At 45.6% G+C, this 17,681-nt stretch overlaps 2 protein-coding genes across 4 annotated transcripts in view; one reads left to right on the plus strand and one right to left on the minus strand.

Moving 5' to 3' along the window:
• Positions 1 to 5,169, minus strand: part of LOC125448342 (natural resistance-associated macrophage protein 2-like) — a 182,065-nt gene extending 176,896 nt beyond the window's left edge. For both annotated transcript variants that reach the window (XM_048523604.2, XM_048523601.2), the window contains exon 1: positions 5,044 to 5,169. The gene's annotated coding sequence lies outside the window, so the exon portion shown is untranslated. The remainder of the gene's footprint in view (positions 1 to 5,043) is intronic.
• LOC125448341 (bridging integrator 2-like) overlaps positions 1 to 17,681 on the plus strand; it is a 73,629-nt gene that overhangs the window by 1,055 nt on the left and 54,893 nt on the right. The gene's annotated exons all lie outside the window — the stretch shown is intronic.

Consider the following 17,681-nt stretch of genomic DNA (forward strand, 5'->3'; position numbering starts at 1 on the left):
TATGTTAAGCTCATCTGCAGATGCCACCAGTGCTCAATAGTGACGAAGATGGTTGTAGGTTACAGGAAGATATAGACGACTTGATCAGATGGGCCGAGCAGTGGCAGGTGGTATTTAACTCTGACAAGTGTGAGGCCATACACTTTGGAAGAAGAAACAAGATGTGGGAGTGTGTAAAGAATGGCAGGACACTGGGTAGCTTCGAAGATCAGAGGCATAGTTATTCACAGCTTCCTGAAGTCAGCAGAGCAAGTGAATAGGATAGTTAAGACGACATACGGGACACTTACTTTCATCGGTTGTGGCATAGAGTACAAGAGCAAGTAGGTAATGTTGGAGATGTATAGAGTGTTGGTCAGGCCACAGCTGGAGTACTGTGTGCAGTTCTGGTCACCACACGACAGGGATGATAGCACTAGAGGGGGCTCACCAGGATATTGCCTGGGATGGAGAAATTGAGCTGTGAGGAGAGACTCGATAGGCTTGGATTGTTTTCTTTCGAGCAGGGAAGACTGAGAGGGGGTATGTACAGGGTGGATAGAAAACAACTATTCCCCTTGGTCGAGGGGGCGATCGCAAGGGGACAGAATTTTAGAGTAAGGGGCAGGAGATTCAGAGTGAATTTGGGAAAAAAGTTTCACTCAGTGAGTGTGAGAATCTGGAATGCACAGCCTCAGCAGGTCGTGGAGGCCGGAAACCTTACAACTTTTAAAAAATATTTGGATGAGCACTTGAAATAACATAGCTTCGAGGATATGGGACAAGTACAGGAAATTGGGATTAGCACAACTTTAGTGGCAGTTATATCAATATGAACTCAATGGGCCAAAAGGCCTCCTCTAGGCTGTATGGCTGTATGAACCAATGAATTAAGTTGGGAAGGAGGGGGAGATGTTCGTCTACTGAGCCCACCTTTGAGCTATAAGCCCAACAGAAATGATCCTGGATGAGTTTAATAGGTCCGTAGCAGCCCAGAGCATCAGCAACAGGGCTCCTTTCAAGTTACTCCAATACATTACCCTGTAATTTTCCATTGAAAGGAAAATCCTGACCACATTTCCCCAGGAGCACAGACTCCAATATTCCACCTGAAGCTGCCATCATTATAACGCTGAGAATTAGTTGCCAGCTATTCCCTCCCCCTTCCAAAAATCCAAGTGATGACCATCTCTCTGGGGGTAAGTCATAGAATCCCTACAGTGTGGAAGCCCGGCCATTCAGCCCATCAAGTCCACATTGACTCTCTGAAGAGCTTTCTACCACCTATCCCTGTAACCCTGCATTTACCCATGGCTAACCCACCCAGCCTGCACATCACTGCTCACAATGGACAATTTTAGCATGGCCAATCTACCCTAACCTGCACATCTGTGGACTCTGGGAGGAAACCCACACAGAGACAGGGAGAATGTGCAAACTCCATACAGACGGTCGCCTGAAGGTGGAATCAAGCTCAAGCCCCTGACTCTGTGAGGCAACGGTGCTAACCACTAAGCCACCGTGCCACCCAAATCCAATGGAATGATTCAGTGAGCCAGTATCACAGTCAAATCGAGGGGAAGGTGGACAAATGTTGCTTCAGTCGGCTGATTCAAAAAGGCTCAAAGCCTCAGCTCGCTTCTATGCATTGATGGAGCGAATGTTTCAACCTTCAGAAAGGGGCCTCCCAAATGCTTGCATTGCTCACTTCCCTCCTGTGCAGTCTGGGTGCCACGTGTGCCAAGCTACTCTCTGCCACCCCAGCCTAAGTTCATTCCAACAAAGAAAACAGAAAGTAGCTGGTGAAACATCTGTGGAGAGTGAAACAGAGTTAATGTTTTGGGTCCAGTGACTGTTCTTTAGAAATGATTGTAGCTCGGAAAATGTTGGTATATATTGCTGAAGATGAGTTGGGTGAGGGGCAGGAGTAAACGATAGATGGAGTTTTTAAATTTTTTTCATTCTGTGGGTTGTGCTTGGCCAACATTTATAGCTCTGTCCATAGGTGGCCTTGAGAAGGTGGTGGTGAGCTGCTTTCTTGAACCTCTGCTGTCCACCTGCTGTGGGTTGACCTGCAATGCCCTTCAGAAGGTTATTCCCCAATTTTGACCCAGCAACACTGAAGGAATAGCAATATATTTCCGAGGCAGGATGGTGAGTGGCTTGGAGGGGAACTTGAAGGTGATGATGTTCTCATATATCTTCTGTTCTTGTCCTTCCAGATGGAAGGTGCTGGCTGAGAATCTTTGGTGAATTTCTGCAGTGCATCTTGTAGATGGTACAGATGCTACTGAGCGTTGGTGGTAGAGGGAATGGGTGCTTGTAGGTGTGGTGCCAATCAAGTGGGCGCTGCTTTGCGTGAATGGTGTCAAGCTTCTTGAATGTCATTGGAGCTGTGCTAATCCAGGCAAATGGGGAGTATTCCATCACACTCCTGACTTGTGCCATGCAGATGGTGGACAGGCTTTGGGGAGTCAGGAGGTGAGATACTCGATGCAGTATTCCTAGCTCTGACCTGATCTTGCAGCCACTGTGTTTATGTAGTGAGTCTAGTTGAGTTTCTGATCAATGATATCCCAAAGAGCCCAAAGAGAGAGAAAAACAGGTGGACAGACAAAGGAATAGGTAATGGTCAGGCTGGGAGAATGATTAGCTGCTAATGGGGACTGTTAATAGCTAACAATGGGTTATTTGTGGGAGCAGCCCATGTGATGATAAGGCCTGGTGTGTGGGAGTTGGCATATGGACATTGGAGAAGGTGCTCAGGCCCTAAAATTGTTGAACTTGATATTAGGCTCTGAAGGTTGCAGGGTTCCGAAATTGAAAATGAGGTGTTGTTCTTCCAGCTTGCACTGAGCTTTGCTGGAGCACTGCAGCAAACCTGAGACAGAGATGTTGGCCAGGCATCACGGTGATGTGTTGAAGTGGCAGGCAACTGGAAATGCAGGGTCTTTTTTGCAGACAGAACGTATGCAAGCAATCGTCCAGTCTATGCTTCCTCTCCCCAGTGTAGAGGAGACCATATTGTGAGCAGCAAACACAGAAGACTAGATTGAAAGATAAACAAGTGAAATGCTGTTTCACTTGGAAGTTGTGTTTGGGGTCTTGGATGATTTTACATTTCTATCACTGCTTTCCCACCTGAAGCCCTCCCTTTAGCTTTTTGGTCTGGACACCCTCACCATCTGTTCCACTGTTGAACTCATAAAAGAAAACATAATTTCTCATGTCCTTTCAGTTCTAAAGGAGAGTCATACTAGACTCAAAAGGTTTGACTCTGTTTCTCTCTCTGCAGTGCTGCTAGTTTCTCCCACATTTTCTTATTTTACTTCAGATTCCCAGCGTCCGCAGTATTTTCCTTTTATCATTGCTTGTGGGCACATGCTAGACTTGGCTCTGGGCAATTGAGGCAAGTGGGCTACTGTGAATTGGCAGCTCGTTGCTCAGTTATTCAAAGGAAATGAAAATTGAGAGAGGTTAAACAGAGTGTGGTTTCACCCACTACCTGTTTTAAGTTAACAGCAGCAGTGAGAATGAGCCGTTTGTGTTATGTCAAGCAAATGATGTCGGCAGCCTGAGGGCAGTCCCATACACACACATATACTGACACTTACTCACATGTACACACACACACACACACACACACACACACACAGAGACACACACGCGCGCGCGCTCAGACACACTCACATAGACAAGCACTTACACATACAGACAGATGCACTCACACAGACACATACATGCACAGTCACATGCACGCACTGACACATAGACACATGTGCACAGACATACACTTACATATACACATAGACACACACACACACACACCAGCATTCACACAGACACACACATGCACTGCCACTCATGCACAAACTGACACTTACACACAGTTACTCACACATGCACACACTCACACAGACACAGAGACACACACAGACAGACACAGTCATGTATACACACACATACAGACACACATGCACGCACGTGCACTCACATGCGCACGCATACACTCACATTCACTGACACACACACGCATGCACATGCTCACACACACTCACACACAGACACTCACACATATGCACTCACCAAGTAATGGGACTGCTTAATCACAAAATAGTTATGGTGCAGAAGGAAGCCATTCTGTCCATCGTATCTGCACCCACTCTCCAATGAACAATATTCCCCAGTGCCAATCTCCTGCCTTCATGTATTCCAGCATGCCATTTCTGCCCAAACAACCGTCCAATGCTTCTCTTGAATGCCTCAATTGAACCTGCCTCCACTGCATTTCCAGGCAGTGCATTGCATACCCTAACTACTTGCTGACTTTCATCACTTCACTCTTGCTTCTTTTGCTACTCACTTTTTACACCTGTGCCCTCTCAGTCATGTAACAAGTAGGAAGCTTCTCCCTGTCTACCCATTCCCTGATGATTTTCAAAATCTCTATCAAATCTTCTCTTAGTCACCCCTTCTCCAAGGAGTCCCATCTTCTTTAGTCTGTCCTCATTACTGAAGTTTCTCATTCCTGGAACTATTTTTGCAAACCTCTTTTGCATTCTCTCCAGTATGTTCATATTCGTCCTCAGGTGAAGTGCCCAGAATTGAAGACAATACTGCAGGTGAAGTCAAATAAGTGTCTTTTGTAAATTCATCATCCCCTCCTTGCTCTTGTATTCTGTATCTCCTTTAATAAGGCCACGGGACACTGTATGCTGTATTTACTGCTCTCTCCGCCCGTCCTGCCACCTTCAATAATTTGCACACATACACATCCAGGTCCCTCTGCTCCTGCACTGCTTTAACTACTGTACCATTATATTTTATACTGTCTTCCCATGTCATTCCTACAAAAATGTATCACATCACACTTCTCTGTGTTGAACTTCATCTTTCACCTATCTGCCCACTGACTTGTAAATGTCCTTTCGGAGTTCCACACTGTCCTCCTCAAAGTTTACAATTCTCCCAATTTAGTCTCACCTGCAAACTTAGAAATTGTTCTCTGAACGCCAATTTCTAGGTCGTTTATGTATATATCACAAAAGGTCTTTGCAAACCTACCTGTGGTTGAGATGGCGTCCTGGTAAGAATGTGACAGCTTAAATCTTCGAATGTAATGACCTTGGCTTCAGTGCAGCATTATGATGTGCAATTTTCAAAGTTTCAGCTTGATCAACTAGCGTCACTTGTTAATTGTCAATGCCTCATTGATGTTGAGCTATTTATAGGCAGGCTCAAATTTATTGCTGCAGTTTTTCACTGAGTGAAATGATTATTCTCTAATAAATAGGCTCAGTTATCTATTAGAGGAGTACCCAGATATGAAGCTTGACTGAGTTACCAGTCACCGTTTGGTTTTCTGATTAGATGAATTAATGTTGTTGCCAGGTAATTATCTCCTTAACAGATAATTAACATGGGCTTTATAAACATGCAGTCAGTTCAGATGAATAAAATTCTTTGTTTCTTTCCCTCGTAATGATCCGTGTTTGATTCATGACCATCCCTACTTCCCTCATTATTGCCTTGGAGATGCAAGGGCAAGGGTGAGTCTGCATGCCTTCAAAAGTAGGCCCAAGAGCCTGAGTTTGAAGAAACTAGAATGCAAATGTGATTGACATTTCTCCTTCTGTTTTCATCATTCCATTCGGGCTCTCAGTGAATTTATTGTTCAGTTGACCTGTGCCTGTCAGTTTCTGATCTACACAGATAAGGTACTCATCATTCGACAAAGAGGTGACCTGTGTTTATTTGAGCCTTCCAGAGCCTTACAGAGAAGCATATTAAATCAAGAATTTACTTAAGTCTCATTCTGTGTTTACTGGATCACGACTTTTTATGAATTCATCAGTTGTTGCAGTCAAGACCACCATTCCTTGCCCATCCCTAGTTGCCCCTTGAGAAGGTGGTGGTGAGCTGCCTTCCTGAATCACTGCAGTCCGTGTGCTGTAGGTTGACCCACAAAGCCATGAGGGAGGGAATTCTCGGATTTTGACCCAGCGACATTGACGGGACAGCAATACATTTGCAAGTCAGTCCTATGTGGGAAATAAGTCTCCAACTAATGGTGAGCTCTCCCCTGATTACCATTGAGTCCAGTTTTACTCGGGCTCCTTGATGCCGCACTTGGTCGAATGCAACCCTGATATCAAGGGCTGTCACTCTCACCTCACCTCTAGAATGCAGCTCTTTTGTCCATGTTTGAACCAAGGCTGTAATGAGATCAGGAGCCGAGTGGCCCTGGTGGAACCCAAACTGGGCGTCACTGAGCAGGTTATTGCTGAGCAGGTGCTGCTTGATAGCGCTATTACTGACACCTTCCATTACTTTACTGATGATTGAAAGTAGACTGATCGGGTGGGAATTGGTCGGGTTGGATTTGTTCTGCTTTTTTATATAGGACATACTTGGGGAATTTTCCACATTGTTGGGCAGATGTCAGCGTTGTAACTGTATTGGAACAGTTTGGGTAGGGGTGCGGCAAGTTCTGGAGCACAAGTCTTCAGTACTATTGCTGGGATATTGTCAGGGCCCGTAGCCTTTGCAGTCTCCAGTGTCTCCAACCATTTCTTGGTTTCATGTGGAGTGGATCAAATTGGCTGAAGATTGGCAGCTGTGATGCTGAGGACCACTGAAGGAGGCTGAAATGGATCGTCCACTCAGCACTTCTGGCTGAAGATTGCTGAGAAAGCTTCAGCCTTATCTTTTGCACTGATGTGCTGGGCTCTTCCATCATTGAGGATGGGGATATTTGTGGAGCCTCCTCCTCCAGTGAATTGTTCAATTGTTCACCACCATTCAAAACTGGATGTAGCAGGACTGCAGAGCTTAGATCTGATCCATTGGTTGTGGGATCATTTAGCTCTGTCTATCATTTGCTGCTTTTGCTGTTTGGTGTGTAAGTAGTCCTGATTGGTGGCTTCACCAGGTTGACATCTCATTTTTAGGCATGTCTGGTGCTGCTCCTGGCATGCCCTCGTGCATTGTGTATTGAGCCAGTGTTGATCCCCTGGCGTGGTGGTCATGGTTGAGTGGGGGATATGCCAGGCCGTGAGGTTACAGATTGTGCTGGAGGACAATCCTGCTGCTATTGATGGCCCACAGCGCCTCATGGATGCCCAGTCTTGAGTTGCTAGATCTGTCCGTTGGGCCATGAGGTTACATATCAAGGTTGACAACAATTCTGCTGTTGCTTCTGGCCCACAGGAATACATAGGATTTCTCCTGAGGTAGATTCTATTGACAGAAATTTGCATAGATTTGTGAGAGAAAGAACTTAGTGAGAGATAATAGGAACTGCAGATGCTGGAGAATCCGAGATAACAAGGCATGGAGCTGGATGAACACAGCAGGCCAAGCAGCATCTTAGGAGTAGGAAAGCTGACGTTTCAGGCCTAAACCCTTCATCAGAAAAAAAAATCTGATGAAGGGTCTCGGCCCAAAACGTCAGCTTTCCTGCTCCTAAGATGCTGCTTGGCCTGCTGTGTTCATCCAGCTCCATGCCTTGTTATCTAAGAACTTAGTGACCTGCGCAGCCAAAATCTTCCACAGTGAGAAGAAGGAAGTGATGTTGTGCTGATTGACTTACTTTAGCTTTTCCTCCTCTCCTTGGAGAATTGGAGGGCAGCAGAACAAGTAGAATCCCTCCTGTGGAATGTGCAATAAGCTGATGCTAAAGCCTCGCTTCAAACAGTGTTGTTTGCAAAACCAGTTTCTCTTGACGGCTGTTAGCTATCTCCAGATCAACAACGTAAGGTGTTGGTATCTCCTATGTTTGAGACAGGAAATAGGAAACTGGTGATTGTGAATGTAACTTTGCAAATGACTCGTGTTAATTAGAGCACACCCATTCCTGTCAAATGTCAAAACTACCTCAAGGTAGTAAAGTCTAAATGCGTCATCATAAAACCACTTGTACTTGCTCCTTTGCAAACTAATGTCATTACGATTGCTTCAATATCAATCCATGACTGCTCTCCTGCCACTGATATGGCTCTGGATTGAGACCACTCTCTTGGTGGGCAAATGCAAATGAGAGGGACAAGCATCCCTAAAAATGAGCTGCCAACCTTGGAAGTTGCAGCACAGGATTGTAGTTATTTTTAATTCGCTCTTGGGATGAGGGTGTTCCTGATTGGGCCAGCACTTGCTCCACCTTGACAAGGTGGTAGTGAGCAGCCATCTTGAACCACTGCAGTCCATGTGCTGTATGCAGACCCACAATGGCCTTTGGGAGAGAATTCCGGGATTTTGACCCAGCGACAATGAAGGAACCGCAATATATTTCCAAGTCAGGATGGTGAGTGCCTTGGAGAGGACCTTGGAGGAGCTGGTGTTTGATGCGCATTCTATCCACCACCTTCAACATCCACTTCCTTCATCACCATGTCAATTGCATCATCGACAAGTGTAGCATCTTACCAAGGCTCCTTCACCAAGAACCACCAAACCAACAATCACTGCTATCTAGAAGGACAAAGGCAGTAGCGAAATGGCAATGCCACCCCCTGCAATTTCCCCTCTGAGTCACACATCAATCCAGTCTGTCATATTTCCACTTCAACCCTGTGTTTACATAGTGAATCCAGTTGAGTTTCTAGTCAATGTTAGCCTCAGAATGTTGATTGTCAAAAGGTCGTGGCTAGATGACCTCTTATTGGAGATGGTCATTGTCTGGCACTTGTGTGGTACAGCTACCCCTGGATATTGCCCAGGTCCTACTGCATTTGAACATGGACTGCTTCAACATCTGGGGAGTCACAAATGGTGCTGTCCATTGTGCAGTCATCAGCAAACATCCCCACTCTGACCTTATGATGGAGGGAAGGTCAATGATGATGCAGCTGGAGATGGTTGGGCCTGGAGCACAACCCTGAAGAACTCCAGCAGGGATGTCCTGGAGCTGAGAAGACTGACCTCCAACAACCACAACCATCTTCCAGTGTGCTAGATATGACTCCAACCTATGGAGAATGTGTCCCCTGATACCCATGGATTCCAGTTTTGCTCGGGGTCCTTGATGCTACACTCAGTCAAATGCATCCTTGATGTTAGGGGCTGGCACTTTCACCTCACCTCATGAGTTACAAGTCTGTAAAGCATTCTAGTGGCCCTGGTGGAACACAGACTGAACATCAGTGAGTGGTCTGTAAATGCCACTGTCCATGAATGTTTGTCATTCCCCATGACTTTGTCAATAATTGAGAGTAGATTCACGGCATGGTGGATTGGATTTGTTCTGATTTTTGTGGACATGGCATTACCTGGGATCTCTCTGGGCAATCAGCATTATTGGTGAATTGGTCTAGCCTTTTTGTCAATTTGCCCCCACTGTAACTGGGGTGGGGGGGGAGTGGCTGAATGAAAAACTATGTGGAATGTAAATGCCTCAGAAATAATGGGAACTGCAGATGTTGGAGAATCCAAGATAACAAAGTGTGAAGCTGGCTGAACACAGCAGGCCAAGCAGCATCTCAGGAGCACAAAAGCTGATGTTTCAGGCCTAGACCCTTCGAAGGGTCTAGGCCCAAAACGTCAGCTTTTGTGCTCCTGTGATGCTGCTTGGCCTGCTGTGTTCATCCAGCTTCACACTTTGTTATCTTGGAATGTAAATGCCAACTGGCCATGCTTGAGCCATCTCTGATCCTCCCTTATGTGGGGCAAAGCAGTTGGATCCAGCTGGATTGTTCTACCACCAACCTGTTCTTGAGGTACTCCAGAGAAAGCTTCCACCTGTTTTTTATTTATTGGACTGTTGGCAATCTGAAAGGGCTTCTGTCATTCATGTAATGAGAAGTCTATAGTCCCTTGTACCTAACCTTTAAACCTTCTAATCAGCTTCATATCACAGTGGAAAATTACCTTGCCCAATATCAAGGTTCTAAAATGCCTAACAAAAGGAGGAGAGTGTTAGGAAGAATCGATGCTTCCTCAGCACAATTCAGGACTTTTGTACTCTGAATAACCTCACCTTGTCAATTTCTCTTGATGCCAATAATTCTCTTGACTGTGTTAAACGGAATACCAAAATTATGCAAAACTCCCTTCTCATTTACTCCCCTGTGGGATGTGGGCATCACAGGCTGGGCCCAGCATTTATCCCCCCATCCCTAGGTGCCCCTTGAGAAGGTGGGGGTGAGCTGCCTCCCTGAACCACTGCAGTCCACCTGCTGTGGGTTGGCCCCACAATGCCTTTAGGGAGGGAATTCAAGGATTTTGACCCAATGACTGTGAAGGAATGACAACATATTTCCAAGTCAGGATGGTGAGGGGCTTGGAGGGGAACTTGCAGGGGGTGGTGTTCCCATGTATCTGCTGTCCTTGTCCTTCTGGATGGTAGTGGTCGTGGGTTTGGAAGGTGCTGCCTGAGGATCTTTGGTGAATTTCTGCAGTGCATCTGTTCCCAAAATAGTCTTCAGGTAGTGTTGGAAATGATTTGCTGCAAGCTTTCTCCACCTGGTCTAACTATTGAAAGTCGAACTCTGAACCTCGAAAACTGAGTGATATTTGTCAGTTTTGACCATTTCTGAATTGTGGGGCAATGTCTCCTTTTAATTGAAGGATGGCTCAGTTACTTAACTGTGAGTTGCTTTTCTCTATGGTGTTTAGTTCCCTGTGAGCAGGAAATTGGTAAATTATTCATAATGAGAGGCTAGAGAAGAATTTCTCCTATCATAGATGATCAGCCATTGGAAAAAAAAACACTGAGGGTGACAAGGGTGCAGAACGTACTCTGGGTGGGGAATTTCAATGTCCACCACCAGGAGGGGCTCAGCAGCAGTACTACTGATTGAGATGGTCGGGTCCTAAAGGACATAACTGCTAGACTGGGTCTGCGGCAGGTGGTGAGGGAACCAACAAGAAGGAAAAACATACTTGACTTCATGCTTACCAGTCTGCCGGCTGCAGATGCATCTGCCCATGCACAGTCCTCGTGGAGACGAAGTCCCACCTTCACATTGAGAATACCCTCCATCAAGTTCTGTGACACGATCACTGCACTAAATGGGGCAGACTTCAAACAGATCTAGCAATTCAAGACTGGGCATCCATGAGGCGCTGCAGGCCATCAACAGCAGCAGAAGTGTACTTCAGCACAACCTGCAACCTCATGGCCCAGCATATCATGGCCCAGGGTCTCATTGAGAAGAAGGCAAAATCTTCATGTTGTTGGCTTCAGGAGTGGGTTCAGGTAGTTTGAGGATTGTGATGTTTGAGTGAAAAGTAGAGCAGACAGCTAGAATACGGCATACAATTTTAGTCCCCTTACCTGGGGAGAGATAGTAATGCATCGGAGGCAGTTCAGAGAAGATTCACTGGATTGACTAGATGTGGAGTTTTGTGTTATGAAGAGAGCTTGAGAGGTTTAGGCGTATACTCGCGAGAATTGAGGAGAATGTTAAGACATCTAATTGAGGTCTGTAAGATGCTAAAGGGGATTCCCAAAGTAGACGGAGAGAGGATGTTTCCTCTGTGGGGCAATCTAGAATGAGAAGTCACTGTTTTAGGTAAGAGGTGGCAGATTTCAAACAGAAATGAAGAGAAATTACTTCTCTCAAAGGATCATGAATCTGTGAGTTTCACTCCCCAGAGTGTGGTGGATGCTGTGTAAATTTATGGAGGAGAGAGACAGGTTTTTAAATTAATAACGGGTGAATGCTTTTGGAGAGCAGTCAGGAAAGTGGAGTTGAGGCCAACATGAGGTCAGCTGTGATCATACTAAATGGAGGAGCAGGTTTGAGGGGCTGAAAGGCCTACTCGTGCTCTTGCGTTCTTAACCCCTTTATCACCTGCTCATTGATGCCTGGCCTGACCAGCATGTTCTGGACCTCATTGCCACCTTGCTCAATCATAGACTTCATAGGACATACAGCACAGAAACAGACCATTCAGCCCAACCAGTTCAGGCTGCTCCACTCGAGCCTCCTCCCATCTTTTCTCATCCACCCCTACTATTGTAAGTCTCCGTCCCCTCCTCCCTCCTGTACCTGACAAGTTTCTCCTTTAATGTACCTATATTTATGCAAATTAGCCACTCCGCGAGGGACCGTGTCTCACATTCTCCCCTGTCTCTCGGTAAAGAAGTTTCTTCCACATTCCCTGCAGGATTTCTTGGGGACTCTCTTATTGACGGCCTCTACTTCTGCTCCTCCCCATGAGAGGAAGCACTCTGTCTGTATTAACTTGGTCAAAACCTTTCATCATACTTAAGGCCTCCTCTCTCAACTCCTGTTCAATGTGAAATAGACCCAGCCTTTCCTAATATGTAAAACCTTCACATTTTTGGCACTGTCCTTGTAAATACCTGTGCCCCTTCCAGTGTCTTGATATCTTCTAATCTAAATCTTTCAACCAGAACTACAAGGTGTATTCTCAGTGTGGTCTAAGCAAGGTTCAGTACAGGTTCAACAAAACCTCGCTAAATCAGGCAAAGTTGATGAAGCTGGTGCTTCACTTTGGACGACTTACTAACGGCATTTGGTCAAGTCTTGCAGAATTAAGTTGTCAGTATAATTAAAACACAGGAAGGGCTTGGGGCAGCATGGAGACCAAAGGGACAGAAAATGGAAAGAACTGGTTTAGAGTTTGGTATTTCGACCCCAGCTCATTTTGATGCTTGTTAATAACCTGGATCTGTGCAGCGAGGACAAAAATGTCAACATTTTCAGATGACACTGACCTCTTTTGCACAACAAAGAAAGAGCAGGGTAGTGGGAGAACTTAGACAGGCTGGCAAGATAGGCAGACTTATGCCAGATGAAAATGAATTGAGAGAAGTGTGTGCTGGTACCTTTTGGTGCCAAGAATGAATTGAATGGCAAGCGTTTAAAAGGGGCACAGGAACAGGCAGAATGGAGGAGGGGGAGAGTGGTGTATGCAAACCTTTAAAAGTAGCACGACAGATTGAACAAGCTGTTAAATGAAAGGAAATGGGAGACTTTGTTTTACTAATGTCCCTTTAGGGAAGGAAACTGCCATCTTTACCTGGTCTGGCCTACATGTGACTCCAGACCCACCGCAATGTAGTTTACTCTGGGCAACTAGGGATGGGCAATAAATAATGCCTAGCCAGTGACACCCTCAACCCGTGAATGAATAAAGAAGAAAAAATTAACAGCGACATAGCTTACAAGAGCCAAGAAGTTATGCCAACTGTTTCTAGAGCTCAGCTGATGTCACTGATTCTGGGCACCACGCATTAAGGAAGATGCCAAGGCCATGCTGAGAGAGCACAATCGTAGAACCCCTACAGTGTGGAAGCAGGCCATTCAGCGCAATAAGTCCGCACTGACTCTCCAAAGAGCATCCAACCCAGATTCACCCCCCCCCCACCCTATCCCCGTAACCCTGCATTTCCCATGGGTGACCTACCTAGCCTACACATCCCTGGATACTATGGGCAATTTAGCACAGGCAATCCACCTAGCCTGCACATCTTTAGACTGTGGGATGAAACCGGAGCACCCGGAAGAAACCCACACGGGCATGGGAAGAATGTGAAACTCCACACAGACGGTCACTCGAGGCTGGAATTGAATCTGGGGTCCCTGGCGCTGTGAAGCAGCAGCGCGAATCACTGAGCCACCATGCTGCCCACAAGAAGAGGGTTGAAGGGTCCCAGGTCTGTGAAGAGGCTGGAGAAGTTGCTGTCCTCGGAGTAGAGAGAGTCAAGGAGAGATTCATTGGAAACTCTCAGTGAAGAAATTGCTGAGCAGCAAGAGATAGAAATTGAAGGCAAATTCTTGACTTGATTGGAAACTGGCTGAACAGAAGGAGACAGAGATTCGGGATAATGGGCCAGCTTTGGAGCTGGTGCAGTGTCTAACACAGGGAGCTATGTCCGGACCCTGGCTCTTCACTGATCAGATTATTGACTGAGATCAAGCCTCAGACTGCTAAACGCTCCTTGAATCACAGACTGGTTCTCTCCTGGATCTACGGTCAGAGTCATGCAATCTGGAAACAGACCCTTCAGCCCAACTTGTCTGCGTCAACCAGGTTTCCTAAAATGAGCTCGTCCCATTTGCGTCTGTTCAGCCCATATCCCTCTGAACATTTTCTGTCCATGTACCTGTCTGAATGCTTTTGAAATGCAGTAACTGTACCAGCCTCCACCACTTCCTCTGGCAGCTTGTTCCAAACATGCACCACCCTCTGTGTGAAAAAGTTACCCCTCAGGCCCCTTTTAAATCTTTCCCCTCTCACTTTAAACCTGTGCCCCTCTAGTTTTTGACTCCCCTACCCTGGGGAAAAGACCATGGTTATTCACCCTGTCTCGATTTTATAAACCTCTAATAAGGTCACCCTTCGGCCTCTTATGCTCCAGGGAAAAAAATTCCCAGCCTATCCAGCCTCTCCTTACAACTCAAGTCCTCCAGTCTTGGCAACATCCCTGTAAATCTTTTTTGCATCCTTTCCAGTTTAATAACATCTTTCACACAACAGGGTGACCAGGATTGTACACAGTGCTCCAAATGTGGCCTTCCCCATGCCTTATGCATGAAATCTCAACTCGTGCTCAGTGCTCTGACCAATGAAGGCAAGTGTGCCAAATGCCTTCTTTACCACCCTGTCAACCTGTGATGCCAAATTCAAGGGACGATGTACCTGCATCCCTATGTCTCACTGTTCGACAACACTCCCCAGGGCCTTACCATTAACAGTAGAGTTTACTGGTGTGTGTACAGCAGCATGCACCAGGGAGAGAAGTTGGAGGAGCAGCTCATTTTTTTCCTGATCACAGATCCTATTCATATGAGGTGGCATAATTATTAATTGTGGGAATCCTATAAATGATCTGTTAATTTGTCCAGCAGTAAAACAGGAGCAGGGCCCATGTGAAATGATCCTGTGTGTGGCATATCAGATCAAAGTTAATACAAGAGAATGTGCCCCGTATGTTGGTCCACACGTTGGAACCCCCCAAAATAGATGATGGGATAGAAAGTCACGTGTCCAAATTTGCTGATGACACAAAGATGGGCAGCATTGCTAACAGTGGAGATGAAGGTATTGACAGATATGAGAATGAGCAAAGCTGGCAAATGGAATGTTGGAAAATGTGAGGTGACCTGTTGTATACCCACAAAGGATCAAACAGGATCCTCTCTAAATGGTGAAAATCTAGAAACAATGAAGGAATGAGAGAGGCTTGGGGATCCAGATACCAGAATGATACTTGGGCTCCAAAAATTAAGAGATAAGGAGAGATTACAAAATAAAAAGGGTTGTAGCTTTTAGGTTTAGAAGATTAAAGGTGATTTTAGGACAGTTAAAGGTAAAGGGTGATGTGGTAGTTCAGTGTCTAGCACTACTACCTCACAGCCCCAGGGGAACCAGGTTCGATTCCAGCCTCAGGTAGCTGCCTGTGTTGACTTTGTGTATTTTCCCTGTGTCTGTGCAGGTTTGCTTCAGTTTCCTCCCACAGTCCAAAGATGTGTAGGTTAGGGTGGAATAGCTGTGGGAAATTGCCCATAGTGTTCAGGGATGTGTAAGCTAAGTGGGTTAGCCATGGGAAATGTGGGGTTACAGGATAGGGGGTGGCATGCCTCTAGAGGGTCAGTGCAGATTCGATGGGCTGCTTCCATGTTGTAGGGCTTCTATATTTAATCAAAGTTTTCAAGATGATCAGGGAAATGTAGCGTAAGTAGAAAGAAACTACTTCTGCTGTTTGGATAAATCAAGGATAAGGGGGTAGAGTCTGAAAATTAGAGCCTGATATTTCAGGCATGAAATTAGGCAACTCTTCAGCCCACAAAGTTGTGATTGAAATTTGGAATGCTCCTCCACAAGCAGCATTCAAGGCAGGATGGGTAGTAAACTTTCAAGCTTAGATTGCTGTGCTTTTGTCACCTGAGGATATGAAGGGAAGTGCGGTTCAGTCACAGATCAGCCAAGATTTTAAAGAATGGTGGGACAGGCTCCTGAGGCTAAATCGACCACTTCCAATCCTGTATCTTCAAAATTGTTGGCAGTTTTTGAAACAATAAGCAAGGAGAAACTCTTTCCACTGGCTGAAGGGTGACTATAACCAATGACAAACAGAAAAAAAAGCAGCAAAGATGACCAGAGAAAAATTCTTTTTCCCCATGCATTGTTGAGATTCAGGATGACTGTCTGAAAAGGTGATAGAAGCAGATGGAACTTGCGAAGGTGAACTGGATGAATCCTAGAAGGGATAAGTGGAAAAAGCATGGGAGTGGATAGCTGTTTGAGACAGCCACCTCAGGCACTATGGCCTAAATAGCCTCATTCTATATGGTATCATTCTAGGATGCTATGATTTTGTGAAGGGCAGAAGCTGAGTTCCTGAAGTGAGCTGAGAGTAAACTCCTTTGACATCAATGTAGGATTTGATGCACTTGACAACAAAGAGCCCAGTAAAATAGAAGTCAATGGGAGTCGGCGAAAGAATCTCCAATTACTGGAATTCTATATAATGCACGGCAAGATGGTTGTGGTTGTTGGAGGTCAGGCATCTCAGCTCCAAAACATCTCTGCAGGTTTTCCTCAGGGTAGTGTGCGAGGCCCAACCATCTTCAGCTGCTTCATCAAGGTCCTTCCCTCCATCATCAGGTCAGAAGTGGGGATGCTTGCTGTTGATTGCACAATGTTTATCAACAATCACAACTCAACTGCTACAAGATGTGGACGAGATTCAAACTTGGGCTGACGAGTGGCAAGTAACATTCATGAAGCCTCAGATTCTAGTATGAATAAATGGATCTTTGTCTCATGGCAGATGTAACCAGTGGAATCTCACAGAGGTCTGTGCTGGGGTCTCAGCATTTTCCAGTCAACATCAATGACTGAGACAAGGGGATCCAAAGACATGTGGCTAAATTTGCAGATGACGCAATCGTAGGGAGGAACGTACGGTGTAACCATGCCATTGCAAGGATGCAGACCAATACAGATAGGTTAAGTGAATGGGCAAAAATCTGGAATATTATGTGGGGAAAAATGGGGATTAACAAGGTGTAGAGCTGGATGAACACAGCAGGTCAAGCAGCATTGTAGGAGCAGGAAACCTGATGTTTGAGGCCTAGACCCTTGTTCAGAGAAAAAAAATGGTAATTTCCTAACTTGGCAGGAAGAATGAAGTGGAGATTTAATTAAACAGATAGCGATGGTGGAAATCTAAGGTAAAGGAAGATTAGGGTTACATAACGTTAGTTTGCAGGTCCAGCGTGTAATTGAGAAGGCCAATGGAGTGCTGTCCTTTTATTACAAGAGGAATTGAATGTAAAAGAAGAATGTTATGCTTCTCTAACGCAGGGCATTATTGAGACCACATCTCAAAATCCGTGTACAGTTTTCGTACCCTTATTGAAGGAAGGATGTCAGTATTATGGAAACGGCTCAGAAGGGGTTCACTATCTTGAGACCTGGAATGTATGCATTGTCTTATTACAGACTGGGGCTTGTTTCTCCTGGAGTTTAGAAGAGGAAGAGGTTACTGATTGAAGTTTATAAGCTCTCGACAGGGTGGACATGGGAAGGATGTTTCCTCTTGTGTGTCAGAACTAGGGGAAGATGTTTAAAAATTAGGGATCACTCTTATAGGATAAGGTCAGAAATCACACCACACCAGGTTATAGTCCAAGAGGTTAATTTGAAAATACAAGGTTTCGAAGCCTCGCACCTTCTTCAGGTGCTAGTGACCGAGGTAGTATCAGACACAGAATTTATATGTAAAA

The sequence above is a fragment of the Stegostoma tigrinum genome, chromosome X (assembly GCF_030684315.1).
Source record: "Stegostoma tigrinum isolate sSteTig4 chromosome X, sSteTig4.hap1, whole genome shotgun sequence".
Taxonomy (NCBI): domain Eukaryota; kingdom Metazoa; phylum Chordata; class Chondrichthyes; order Orectolobiformes; family Stegostomatidae; genus Stegostoma; species Stegostoma tigrinum.